General features: G+C 46.5%; 1 protein-coding gene across 1 annotated transcript in view; it reads right to left on the bottom strand.

Moving 5' to 3' along the window:
• The window catches only part of LOC110070683 (uncharacterized), a 394,582-nt gene that overhangs the window by 198,148 nt on the left and 184,490 nt on the right, over positions 1-11,944 (bottom strand). The window lies entirely within an intron of this gene.

Genomic DNA, 11,944 nt, shown 5'->3' on the forward strand with positions numbered 1-11,944 from the left:
TATTTAAATATGGGAAAGCCTTCAGTTAAGGGAGAAAATAATTTGACATAAAAAGAAGATAGTAGGACAATAAGCGGATCTGTCTTTAGTTTAAGTGTCTGCAATCTGTTGGACTTTGTTGAGCACTCAGTTACACCAGGATATGTTTGTAGGCAGATGCTACACCCAAACGCTCCTTCTGCCTCACTGCACAGCCAGTTGCGAAGTGGACTGAACCATTTGATTAGACAACAAACCACACAACTGAACTTGTGATGGTGCCTGTGGAACTGCTGTGGAACCGTAAAAAGCACTGAAAGGATCAGGAGGCATCCTGTACAGCTTTGTGTTGAACGCAGTCCCTGGATTACCTGAGAATGTGCTGTTTATAGCTCTTCTGTGTGGAGAGCATGCCACCGCTCCTGTTAAACAAGTGGTGCAGGATTCTGTGATCCAGCAACTCTTCTCCGAAGGGCGACCCCCGGCTTTAATCAGTGGAGCCACCTGAAGACCAGGAGAGCTCTAGCCCTCGGCAGATCCGACCTCCATCCTTCCTCCAAAAGGAGGAAGAAGAGAGAAATTACCCTTGGTTTGCTCTGGAGAAGAATCAGCTGCGAGGAAATGGCAGGGTGGCTTTTTTCTCATGGAGTTTTGGATTCAAAAAGATGGCTCTTGAGCAGCCCTGGCACAGTTTCTCGTGTGTCTTTTGTCACCTTCCTTTTTTTCTTCTTCTGAGCGGTCCACACAACACATGCCTCGCTGGGGCCCGCCTCTAGAAAGCGTGGTTTTGCAAAAGGAAACTTAATTGAAGTGGCAATCCGCTCTCTCTGAGCATCATGACTAATGAGGATCTTCAAAGCCACCAGGAAGGTGGAGATAAACCAGAATTAATGGCAGTCAAAGCAGGGCATCGGGGCAGTGCCGAGGTCTTCTAGCTCTCCGGCTTATTCAGTAATCTCTGAAAACAGTTGAGGCTCAGGTCTTGCAAAAGATACTACTGAGAACCACAACCAGAACAATGGTGTTAAAATGTTGGCTGTTTTATTTTCAATCTGATTGTTAATGATCCCTAGCATAGAATTGGCCTTCTTCACTGCTGCCACACACTGAGTTCACCCTTTCATCAAGCTGTCCACCAGGACACCAAAATATCTTTCCTGATCTGTCACAGACAGCTCAGAACCCATTAGCCCAGTGATCACCAACCTTGGACCTCCAGATGTTCTTGGACTACAACTCCAGAAGCCTCAACCACCACCTCTGCTGGCGATGATTTCTGGGAGTTGAAATCCAATAACATCTGGAGGCCCAAGGTTGGGGACCACTGCATTAGCCAATAAAGTTTTGCCATTTTGCTGCCCATTCTCCCAGTTTGTAGAGATCCTTCTGAAGCTCTTCACAATCCCTTCTGGTCTTCACCACCCAGAAAAGTTTTGTGTTATCTGTAAACTTGGCCCCTCACTGCTTATCCCTGTCTCCAGGTCATTGATCAACAGGTTGAAAGCACCGGTCCTAGGACAGATCCCTGGGGCACACCACTCTTCACCTCTATCCATAGAGAAAATTGCCCATTGACACCTACTCTCTGTTTGCTGCTTCTCAATCAATTTTCAGTCCAGAAGAGGAGCTGCCCTCTTATCCTCTGACTGTGGAGTTTTCTCAGAAGCCTTTGGTGAGTGACCAGTCAAATGCCTTCTGAAAATCCAGATAGACCATCCCCAATGGTTCACTCGCATCCACTTGTCTGTTGACCTTATCAAAGAAGTCTAGAAGGTTTGTAAGGCAAGACATGCCCTTATAGAAGCCATGCCGATTCTCCCTTTCTTGTCACCACTAAGAACCACGCTAGGCAAAGTTGTACAGTGGGGTCTCTACTTAAGAACGTCCCTACTTAAGAACAATCCAACTTAAGAACAGCTCCATTTGCTAAATTTCGCTTCTGCTTGAGAACAGAAATCCAAGATAAGAACAGGAAAAAAAACCTTTCCTGCTCTTTTTTTAACCTTAGGTCATCTTAGGTTAAAAAAAAATTCTCTCCCTAGTGGTAGAGTACGTATTAACCAGCTTTACATTAGTTCCTATGGGAACTAATGCTTCAATGTACGAACGCACCTCTACATAACAAAAAAAACCCAGCCCGAACGGATTAATTGGTTTTCAGTCCATTCCTATGGGAAATTTTGCTTCCACTTAAGAACGTTTCAACTTAAGAACACCATTCCAAAACGGATTAAGTTCTTAAGTAGAGGTTCCACTGTAGTTTCTATGGACGGAAAAGAGCAGATACGGATTAAATGGTTTTCAATGCATTCCTATGGGAAATGCAGATTCAACATAAGAACTTTTCAACTTGAGAACCACCTTCCAATACGGATTAAGTTCTTAAGTAGAGACCCCACTGTACAGTTGTTTGGTGCCTGCAATACCACCTAAAGCACACACACACCCATCACACTGACAGCCAATTTTATATTGTTCTCTTGGTTCTATGAGGCTAATTAAACACGGCAACCACAATAAACTCTGGAGTACCTCTATAAGTAAAAACAAATGAAAAAAGACGCTATTTTGCTTTGGACACATCATGACAGAACAAGATTCACCGGAAAACATTGATGTCCGCATGGAGAGTGGAAGACCTAACGTGAGACAGACTGACTTCAGAAGGGAATCCACATCTGTGACTTTGCAAGACTCCGTTTGCTGGGCGCAGGTACCTCAATCCTTAATAAGGTACCCAAGACATTTTCCTGTTTTTATATTGACGTTTTAAAATACATCCAAATAGCTCAGCCCAACTTTGTTTTCTTCCATTCTACTTACTAATTAAAAAAGAGGGATAAAAAGAGCAGCCACAAGTCAAACTTCGCAGCACATTTACACTGTTATATAAACTGTACACTGACTCCTTTTTGCCTTGAGGCAGAATCCAGAGCCAGAATCTTGGAGGCAGTTCATGACATTTTGGCAACTACTGTGACATCGCTGGAACCAGTTGTATTGGCTCTTGCTTTTCCAATGGACTATTTCAGTGACATGGAGGGGGAATTTGCTGCTTGGGTAACAACTTATCCTCCACATTATTTTTCCCAGACTTGGTGCTCTGGAGAGCACGCTCCAGCTTCCACAGCATCAAAAGAACTTGGGAAGTAGCACTTACTGGTTATAAGTCTTTGCTCGATTGGCGTAGAGCATGATGCCAGGGGCTACTTCTGATGGTGGGAGAGGGCACTGCACCTCACAAAGTAGCTATCACCTGCCTTAAGCTGAGCAGCCCCCAGCCAGTAAGGGGCTGCCTCACTATGGTCTGTTATATTCCCGGGGTGCGTGGGGTTTAGGGTAAAAGCCAACAAGCAGATGGATAACCCTGCACCATGCAACAGTCATAAGGATACTTCTGCACTAATTTTGAGCACCTGGAATGTTTGGAAAATGACCCCTAGCTTTTCTGATGACCTTCAGGAAATAGATGACGCATGCAAGACAGCTGTCATCGACATGGAACTGAGTATGCTGTAGATGGACATTGTTGCCCTGCAAGAGATGAGATTGCCATACACAGGATCTGTCCAAGAAAAAAAAGTTCTCATTCTTCTAGCAGTGAAAAACATTGAATGAGACCAGGGAATATGGGAGGGACCTAACAGAAGCAGAAGATGTCAAGAAGAGGTGGCAAGAATACACAGAGGAATTATATCAGAAAGATTTGGATATCTCGGACAACCCAGACAATGTAGTTGCTGACCTTGAGCCAGACATCCTGGAGAGCGAAGTCAAGTGGGCCTTAGAAAGCCTGGCTAACAACAAGGCCAGTGGAGGTGATGGCATTCCAGTTGAACTATTTAAAATCTTGAAAGATGATGCTGTTAAGGTGCTACATTCAATATGCCAGCAAGTTTGGAAAACTCAACAGTGGCCAGAGGATTGGAAAAGATCAGTCTACATCCCAATCCCAAAGAAAGGCAGTGCCAAAGAATGCTCCAACTACCGTACAATTGCACTCATTTCGCACGCTAGCAAGGTTATGCTCAAAATCCTGCAAGGTAGGCTTCAGCAGTATGTGGACCGAGAACTCCCAGAAGTACAAGCTGGATTCCGAAGAGGCAGAGGAACTCGAGACCAAATTGCTAACTTGCGCTGGATTATGGAGAAAGCCAGAGAGTTCCAGAAAAATATCTACTTCTGCTTCATTGACTATGCGAAAGCCTTTGACTGTGTGGACCACAGCAAATTATGGCAAGTTCTTAAAGAAATGGGAGTGCCTGACCACTTTATCTGTCTCCTGAGAAACCTATATGTGGGACAGGAAGCAACAGTTAGAACTGGTCATGGAACAACTGAGTGGTTCAAAATTGGGAAAGGAGTATGGCAAGGCTGTATATTGTCCCCCAGCTTATTTAACTTATATGCAGAATACATCATGCGGAAGGCTGGACTGGAAGAAACCCAAGCCGGAATTAAGATTGCCGGAAGAAATATCAACAACCTCCGATATGCAGATGATACCACTCTGATGGCAGAAAGTGAGGAGGAATTAAAGAACCTTGTAATGAGAGTGAAAGAGGAGAGTGCAAAAAACGGTCTGAAACTCAACATCAAAAAAACTAAGATCATGGCCACTGGTCCCATCACCTCCTGGGAAATAGAAGGGGAAGATATGGAGGCAGTGTCAAATTTTATCTTCCTGGGCTCCATGATCACTGCAGATGGAGACAGCAGCCCTGAAATTAAAAGACGCCTTCTTCTTGGGAGGAAAGCGATGACAAATCTTGACAGCATCTTGAAAAGCAGAGACATCACCTTGCCGACAAAAGTCCGAATAGTCAAAGCTATGGTTTTTCCTGTCGTGATGTATGGAAGTGAGAGCTGGACCATAAAGAAAGCAAACCGCCGAAGAATTGATGCCTTTGAATTGTGGTGCTGGAGGAGGCTCTTGAGAATCCCCTGGACTGCAAGGAGAACAAACCTATCAATACCTGAGTGCTCACTGGAAGGACAGATCCTGAAGCTGAGGCTCCAGTACTTTGGCCATCTCATGAGAAGAGAAGACTCCCTGGAAAAAACCTTGATGTTAGGAAGGTGTGATGGCAAGAGGAGAAGGGGACGACCAAGGATGAGATGGCTGGACAGTGTCTGCGAAGCAACCAACATGAACCTGACACAACTCCGGGAGGCAGTAGAAGACAGAAGGGCCTGGCGTTCTCTGGTCCATGGGGTCACGAAGAGTCGGACACGACTAAACGACTAAACACACACAGGACCAGGAGGGGGAAGGCAACCTAGGGGTGAAGAGGGGGGGAATGCATGCCTTGCCATTTTGTTGTTAGGGGTGGGGGTGGGCGGAGGACTGTAATATGAAGGGGGTATTGGAACAAAGCAGAAGGGTAACACAATGGCATGGGAGAGGATAGTTCCCTGTCACCCCCACCCCATGTAGGATACCAGAGGTCTGAGGCATGGAGTCCCAAAGGAATACAGTGCCAGGAAGGGATGAGGTGCTCACGGTCCTTTTCCCACCTCCCTTTCAGAGTTTGGCTGAGATTCTGCGGTGGTGCAGAAATGGCCGAGCCCTGCTGGGAAGGGGAGCCCAAAAATGCCCGGGAGAGATGAAGCCTGAAGACGGAGCAGAGAGAGGGAGGGAAGGAACAGCAGGGGATGCAAAGGGAAACGTCATGGCCTTCAGACCATCAGAGTTAATATGAAATCTGAGGCAACAAGTCACCCCTGCAGCATGGAAGCTTTTGAGTTTTGAGCATCACATTTGGTTTCTCTGCATACAGTTGGACACGATATGTGCCGCTGGAAGCTGATAGTTACGCAGGCGGAGGCATGAAGAGAAACTGGACAGTTAAATGCACCTGTTTATTAAGAACTTGAAACAACAGGGCAGATCACTGAACACAGTTACAAAGCCAGGATGGGTGGGTAAAATGATATGGGTGAGAGGAACGAGGGAGACAAATGTTACATCCTTCTTCTTTTCCTTTCCTTTTCTCTCTTAGTAACACTCTCTCACAATGGCATGAAAAGGTCAAGAGCAGAGGACGTGTGAAAAACTAACCAGGCTGGTGCTTTCATGTGAAGAATCTCCCACATCAAAGTTGTGCTGAAAATCCCATTTTTCCCGCCATGCAACAATGTTCAGTCTCACATATAGAAAGGCTCTGGAATAACATGGGGCGGTTAGATGGGAAAAAGAGGATGGAAGACAGAAAGAAAGGCATTTGGGATGAAACTCGTGGACACGGGGAAAAATCCCCAGAATGTAATGGTTCCCCCACCCCCTTTCTTCCGCCAGGCCAGATGTTGTGAATGGGAGCCATTGAAACCTCATCCTTCTCACCTCCCTGCTTTTCCGGGGCTGCCTCTTGGCACCTTGTGGAAAGCACACTGAGTGCCTTTGTGAGTTGCAAGGATTCCCTGGGGCACACAAAAGTGCGTGTGGGGATGAGTTCCAATGGGGCTGCCCCCGTTCTCTGGTTCTGGGAATCCCCTTTCCTCCCCCACCCCACGAGCCCCATCCCTCAAGGGCAGTGGGGAGTCTGAGGTCAGAGGGAACATCCCATGAATGCCAGGGATTTCGCTCCCCTCCCTGAGTCAAGAAAAGCGATTTCTTAGAGCCTTGCCTTCTGCGTCTGAAGGGAACAGGCTAGCGTTGAGCAGAAGGGGTCAAATCAACACACCTTTTTATAAAAGAAAAACTTAGCCTAACTGCAACCATCTTTCCTCTGTAACTTGCTTTTAGAGCTTTCACAGCAGTTCACGTGACCCCCACCGCCAAGAGAGTGGTGAGGAGGTTGGAAGTAGGCAGAGATACTCCTTTGAAGACCAGCTTCCCAACTTTTGAGATGCACTCTTCAGAAGATTGGGCTCAGCTTGTGTATGTGCGCGTGTGTGTGCGCATGCTCACTCACAGGCTGACGCAGAGAACTTAAAAGGCCTCCCCTGGCATAGGTGCTGCCACCTTCTGTGCCCTCCCGGGCACTCCTCCAATTGTGCTCAGGGGATGTCTGGCACCTGCTGCGGGATCCTCGTGTCCCACTCTGTTGTCCACCACATCCCACACCTGGTTCAGAATGGCTGGGACCCATAGGGAGGGGGTTTCAGTCTCTCCGAAAATCTGCAACGTGAGAGAAGAACTTTGCCCAAAAGGACATCCACCTCCCAGGCCACCAGCTCTGTGCTGCCTTCTGCAGTTTCCAAGTGTGGACCTTCTGGGATGAGGTCCACACCTGTGAAGTGGAGGGGGCCTGGCCACTCCTGGTCTACTTCTTTGTGCAGGCCACGGGGGCCTCCTCAAGAGAAACGGTCCAGTGGCACAGCCATCAGCCGGGTAAGGTGACAAAGTTGCGGTATTACCAGGATGCACCAGGTGGTGCTAACTAGTAGAACTTCCCTGAGAGATGAAGACACCAAGCATAAGCAGTTTTGATAGCAGAATAGTTGTATTATTCTCTGTCTGTGGTGATCTCCATCTTAGTATGCCTATTACCAACACTGAACTGTTATGTAGAAGGGGCTCAGCTGAAGACCAGAGAGATTTCTTGTGTGTGTGTGTTTAGTCGTTTAGTTGTGTCCGACTCTTCGTGACCCCATGGACCAGAGCACGCCAGGCCCTCCTGTCTTCCACCGCCTCCCGGAGTTGTGTCAGGTTCATGTTGGTTGCTTCGCAGACACTGTCCAGCCATCTCATCCTCGGTCGTCCCCTTCTCCTCTTGCCATCACACTTTCCCAACATCAGGGTCTTCTCCAGGGAGTCTTTTCTTCTCATTAGATGGCCAAAGTACTGGAGCCTCAGCTTCAGGATCTGTCCTTCCAGTGAGCACTCAGGGTTGATTTCCTTTAGAACTGATAGGTTTGTTCTCCTTGCAGTCCAGGGGATTCTCAAGAGCCTCCTCCAGCACCACAATTCAAAGGCATCAATTCTTCGGCGGTCTGCTTTCTTTATGGTCCAGCTCTCACTTCCATACATCACGACAGGAAAAACCATAGCTTTGACTATTCGGACTTTTGTTGGCAAGGTGATGTCTCTGCTTTTCAAGATGCTGTCCAGATTTGTCATCGCTTTCCTCCCAAGAAGAAGGCGCCTTTTAATTTCAGGGCTGCTGTCTCCATCTGCAGTGATCATGGAGCCCAGGAAGATAAAATTTGACACTGCCTCCATATCTTCCCCTTCTATTTCCCAGGAGGTGATGGGACCAGTGGCCATGATCTTAGTTTTTTTGATGTTGAGTTTCAGACCGTTTTTTGCACTCTCCTCTTTCACTCTCATTACAAGGTTCTTTAATTCCTCCTCACTTTCTGCCATCAGAGTGGTATCATCTGCATATCGGAGGTTGTTGATATTTCTTCCGGCAATCTTAATTCCGGCTTGGGTTTCTTCCAGTCCAGCCTTCCGCATGATGTATTCTGCATATAAGTTAAATAAGCTGGGGGACAATATACAGCCTTGCCGTACTCCTTTCCCAATTTTGAACCACTCAGTTGTTCCATGACCAGTTCTAACTGTTGCTTCCTGTCCCACATATAGGTTTCTCAGGAGACAGATTAAGTGGTCAGGCACTCCCATTCCTTTAAGAACTTGCCATAGTTTGCTGTGGTCCACACAGTCAAAGGCTTTCGCATAGTCAATGAAGCAGAAGTAGATATTTTTCTGGAACTCTCTGGCTTTCTCCATAATCCAGCGCAAGTTAGCAATTTGGTCTCGAGTTCCTCTGCCTCTTCGGAATCCAGCTTGTACTTCTGGGAGTTCTCGGTCCACATACTGCTGAAGCCTACCTTGTAGGATTTTGAGCATAACCTTGCTAGCGTGCGAAATGAGTGCAATTGTACGGTAGTTGGAGCATTCTTTGGCACTGCCTTTCTTTGGGATTGGGATGTAGACTGATCTTTTCCAATCCTCTGGCCACTGTTGAGTTTTCCACACTTGCTGGCATATTGAATGTAGCACCTTAACAGCATCATCTTTCAAGATTTTAAATAGTTCAACTGGAATGCCATCACCTCCACTGGCCTTGTTGTTAGCCAGGCTTTCTAAGGCCCACTTGACTTCGCTCTCCAGGATGTCTGGCTCAAGGTCAGCAACTACATTGTCTGGGTTGTCCGGGATATCCACATCTTTCTGATATAATTCCTCCGTGTATTCTTGCCACCTCTTCTTGACGTCTTCTGCTTCTGTTAGGTCCCTCCCATTTTTGTCTTTTATCATGTTCATCTTTGCGCAAAATGTTCCTCTAATATGTCCAATTTTCCTGAACAGATCTCTGGTCTTTCCTTTTCTGTTATCTTCCTCTATTTCTTTGCATTGTTCATTTAAGAAGGCCCTCTTGTCTCTCCTTGCTATTCTTTGGAAGTCTGCATTCAAGTTTCTGTAACTTTCCCTATCTCCCTTGCATTTTGCTTCCCTTCTCCTCTCTGCTATTTCTAAGGCCTCGTTGGACAGCCACTTTGCTTTCTTGCATTTCCTTTTCTTTGGGATGGTTTTCGTTGCTGCCTCCTGGACAATGTTACGAGCCTCTATCCAAAGTTCTTCAGGCACTCTGTCCACCAAATCTAGTTCCTTAAATCTGTTCTTTACTTCCACTGTGTATTCATAAGGGATTTGGTTTAGATTATACCTGAGTGGCCCAGTGGTTTTTCCTAATCTCTTCAGTCTAAGCTTGAATTTTGCTATGAGAAGCTGATGATCAGAACCGCAGTCAGCTCCAGGTCTTGTTTTTGCTGACTGTATAGAGCTTCTCCATCTTTGGCTGCAGAGAATATAATCAATCTGATTTCGATATTGCCCATCTGGTGATTTCCATGTATAGAGTCGCCTCTTGTGTTGTTGGAAAAGAGTGTTTGTGATGACCAGCTTATTCTCTTGACAAAACTCTATTAGCCTTTGTCCTGCTTCGTTCTGAACTCCAAGGCCAAACTTCCCTGTTGTTCCTTTTATCTCTTGGCTCCCTACTTTAGCATTCCAGTCCCCTAGAATGAGAAGAACATCTTTCTTTGGTGTCAGTTCTAGAAGGTGTTGTAGATCTTCATAGAATTGTTCAATTTCAGTCTCCTCAGCAATGCTGGTTGGTGCATAAACTTGGATTATTGTGATGTTGAATGGTCTGCCTTGGATTCGTATTGACATCATTCTATCATTTTTGAGATTGTATCCCATTACAGCTTTTCCCACTCTTTTGTTGACTATGACGGCTACTCCATTCCTTCTACGGGATTCTTGTCCACAATAGTAGATATGATAATCATCTGAGCTGAATTCGCCCATTCCTGTCCATTTTAGTTCACTGATGCCCAGGATGTCGATGTTTATTCTTGCCATCTCCTGTTTGACCACCTCCAGCTTCCCAGTGTTCATAGATCTTACATTCCAGGTTCCTATGCAGTATTTTTCTTTGCAGCATTGGATTTTCCTTTCACTTCCAGGCACGTCCACAGCTGAGCGTCCTTTCGGCTTTGGCCCAACCACTTCATTAGCTCTGGAGCTACTTGTACTTGTCCTCCGCTCTTCCTCAGTAGCATGTTGGACGCCTTCCGACCTGAGGGGCCCATCTTCCAGCGTCATATCTTTTAGCCTTTTGTTTCTGATCATGGGGCGTTCTTGGCAAAGATACTGGAGTGGCTTGCCATTTCCTACTCCAGGTGGATTGCGTTTAGTCGGAACTCTCCACTATGTCCTGTCCGTCTTGGGTGTCCCTGCACGGCATAGCCCATAGTTTCTCTGAGTTACTCAAGCCCCTTCGCCACGACAAGGCAGCAATCCATGAAGAGGAGATTTCTTGTACATCATTTATTTAAACCTCTGCCTGATTTACTAGTAGATTGACCTAGTACCTACAAATATCCATTCAATTTTTGGCAATGTTGAAATCTAGGTAGCTTCTTTCTTTGCTTCTTTCTTTAGTAATGATCCTTACAAATACTTACTGCATAGTACAAAACTGTATTTAACAATTCCACCAGGTTTAGCCCAAACCTGTCATAAGGGCTTACTTTGCTGCCCCCTTCGGAAGACTGTGATCTCATTGATTTAGGGTTGCTGGGAAGGGCTGGACTGGATCGTAGGTGGACGAGAGACCACCAGGCATCTCCAGGCAGGGCGAGGAAGGACAATGGTCTAGAAGCCTGACATGGCCTCATGTGGTCAGAGCAAGGCCTGTGGCAAAAGCAGGGTGTAATTTGGGCTGTGCTTCTCCAAAATCCACTTCCATTCCTGCCCCATAGTGTTGTGAGATTCACTTTTTCATTCCCACCCACATGCCCTATGATAGATGGGTTTATGTATATTTGCACGCAGATTTTTCAGTGATACGTCTTAGGCATTTTTATTTTTCAAATGCACACCTGTTTTTGTGCATACAAACATACCTCAGTCGGACATGACTAAACAACAACAATACAAGTGCCTAGGCAACGGTCCATAATGCATCCTTCCTTGGTTTTGTGTCAGACACCAAAATATATATATATAAATGTCCACATGTTGTCTACTTCCTCCAAGACTGTGCCAAGACTTTCCATTCAAGAGAGTCCCGGCAGGAGCCTCTCCCAAGGATCCCTTGCCTGAAGTTCCTCTGAGTCCCCTTTGCAGCCCAGCATCTCCTCCTCCTCGCCCAGGATCCTCCACCTGCTTCCTCTCTCTGTCCCCTCCCTGTTTATTTCCCCTCCTCTTCCTGCTTGGAATTTCCTGGGACTCCAGGTTCCTTCTCACCAAAAGTGAGGAATTCCCAGGGAGAAACCCGAGGTGGAGGCCGTCCTTCTGTCATTTCTGTCCTTTGACGAAAGGAAGCCCTTGGCAGGGAAACCAGCCAGTCTCTTACTCCTCTGGAAGCCAACCGATTTCCCCAGAAAAGCGCGCGCACACACACACACACACACACACACACAGAGAGAGAGAGAGAGAGAGAGAGAGAGAGAGAGAGAGATATCCATCTCTACCCCTCTGAAGAGCTGAAGCTGCCTTTCTCTC

This window comes from Pogona vitticeps, chromosome 2 (genome assembly GCF_051106095.1).
Source record: "Pogona vitticeps strain Pit_001003342236 chromosome 2, PviZW2.1, whole genome shotgun sequence".
NCBI lineage: Eukaryota > Metazoa > Chordata > Lepidosauria > Squamata > Agamidae > Pogona > Pogona vitticeps.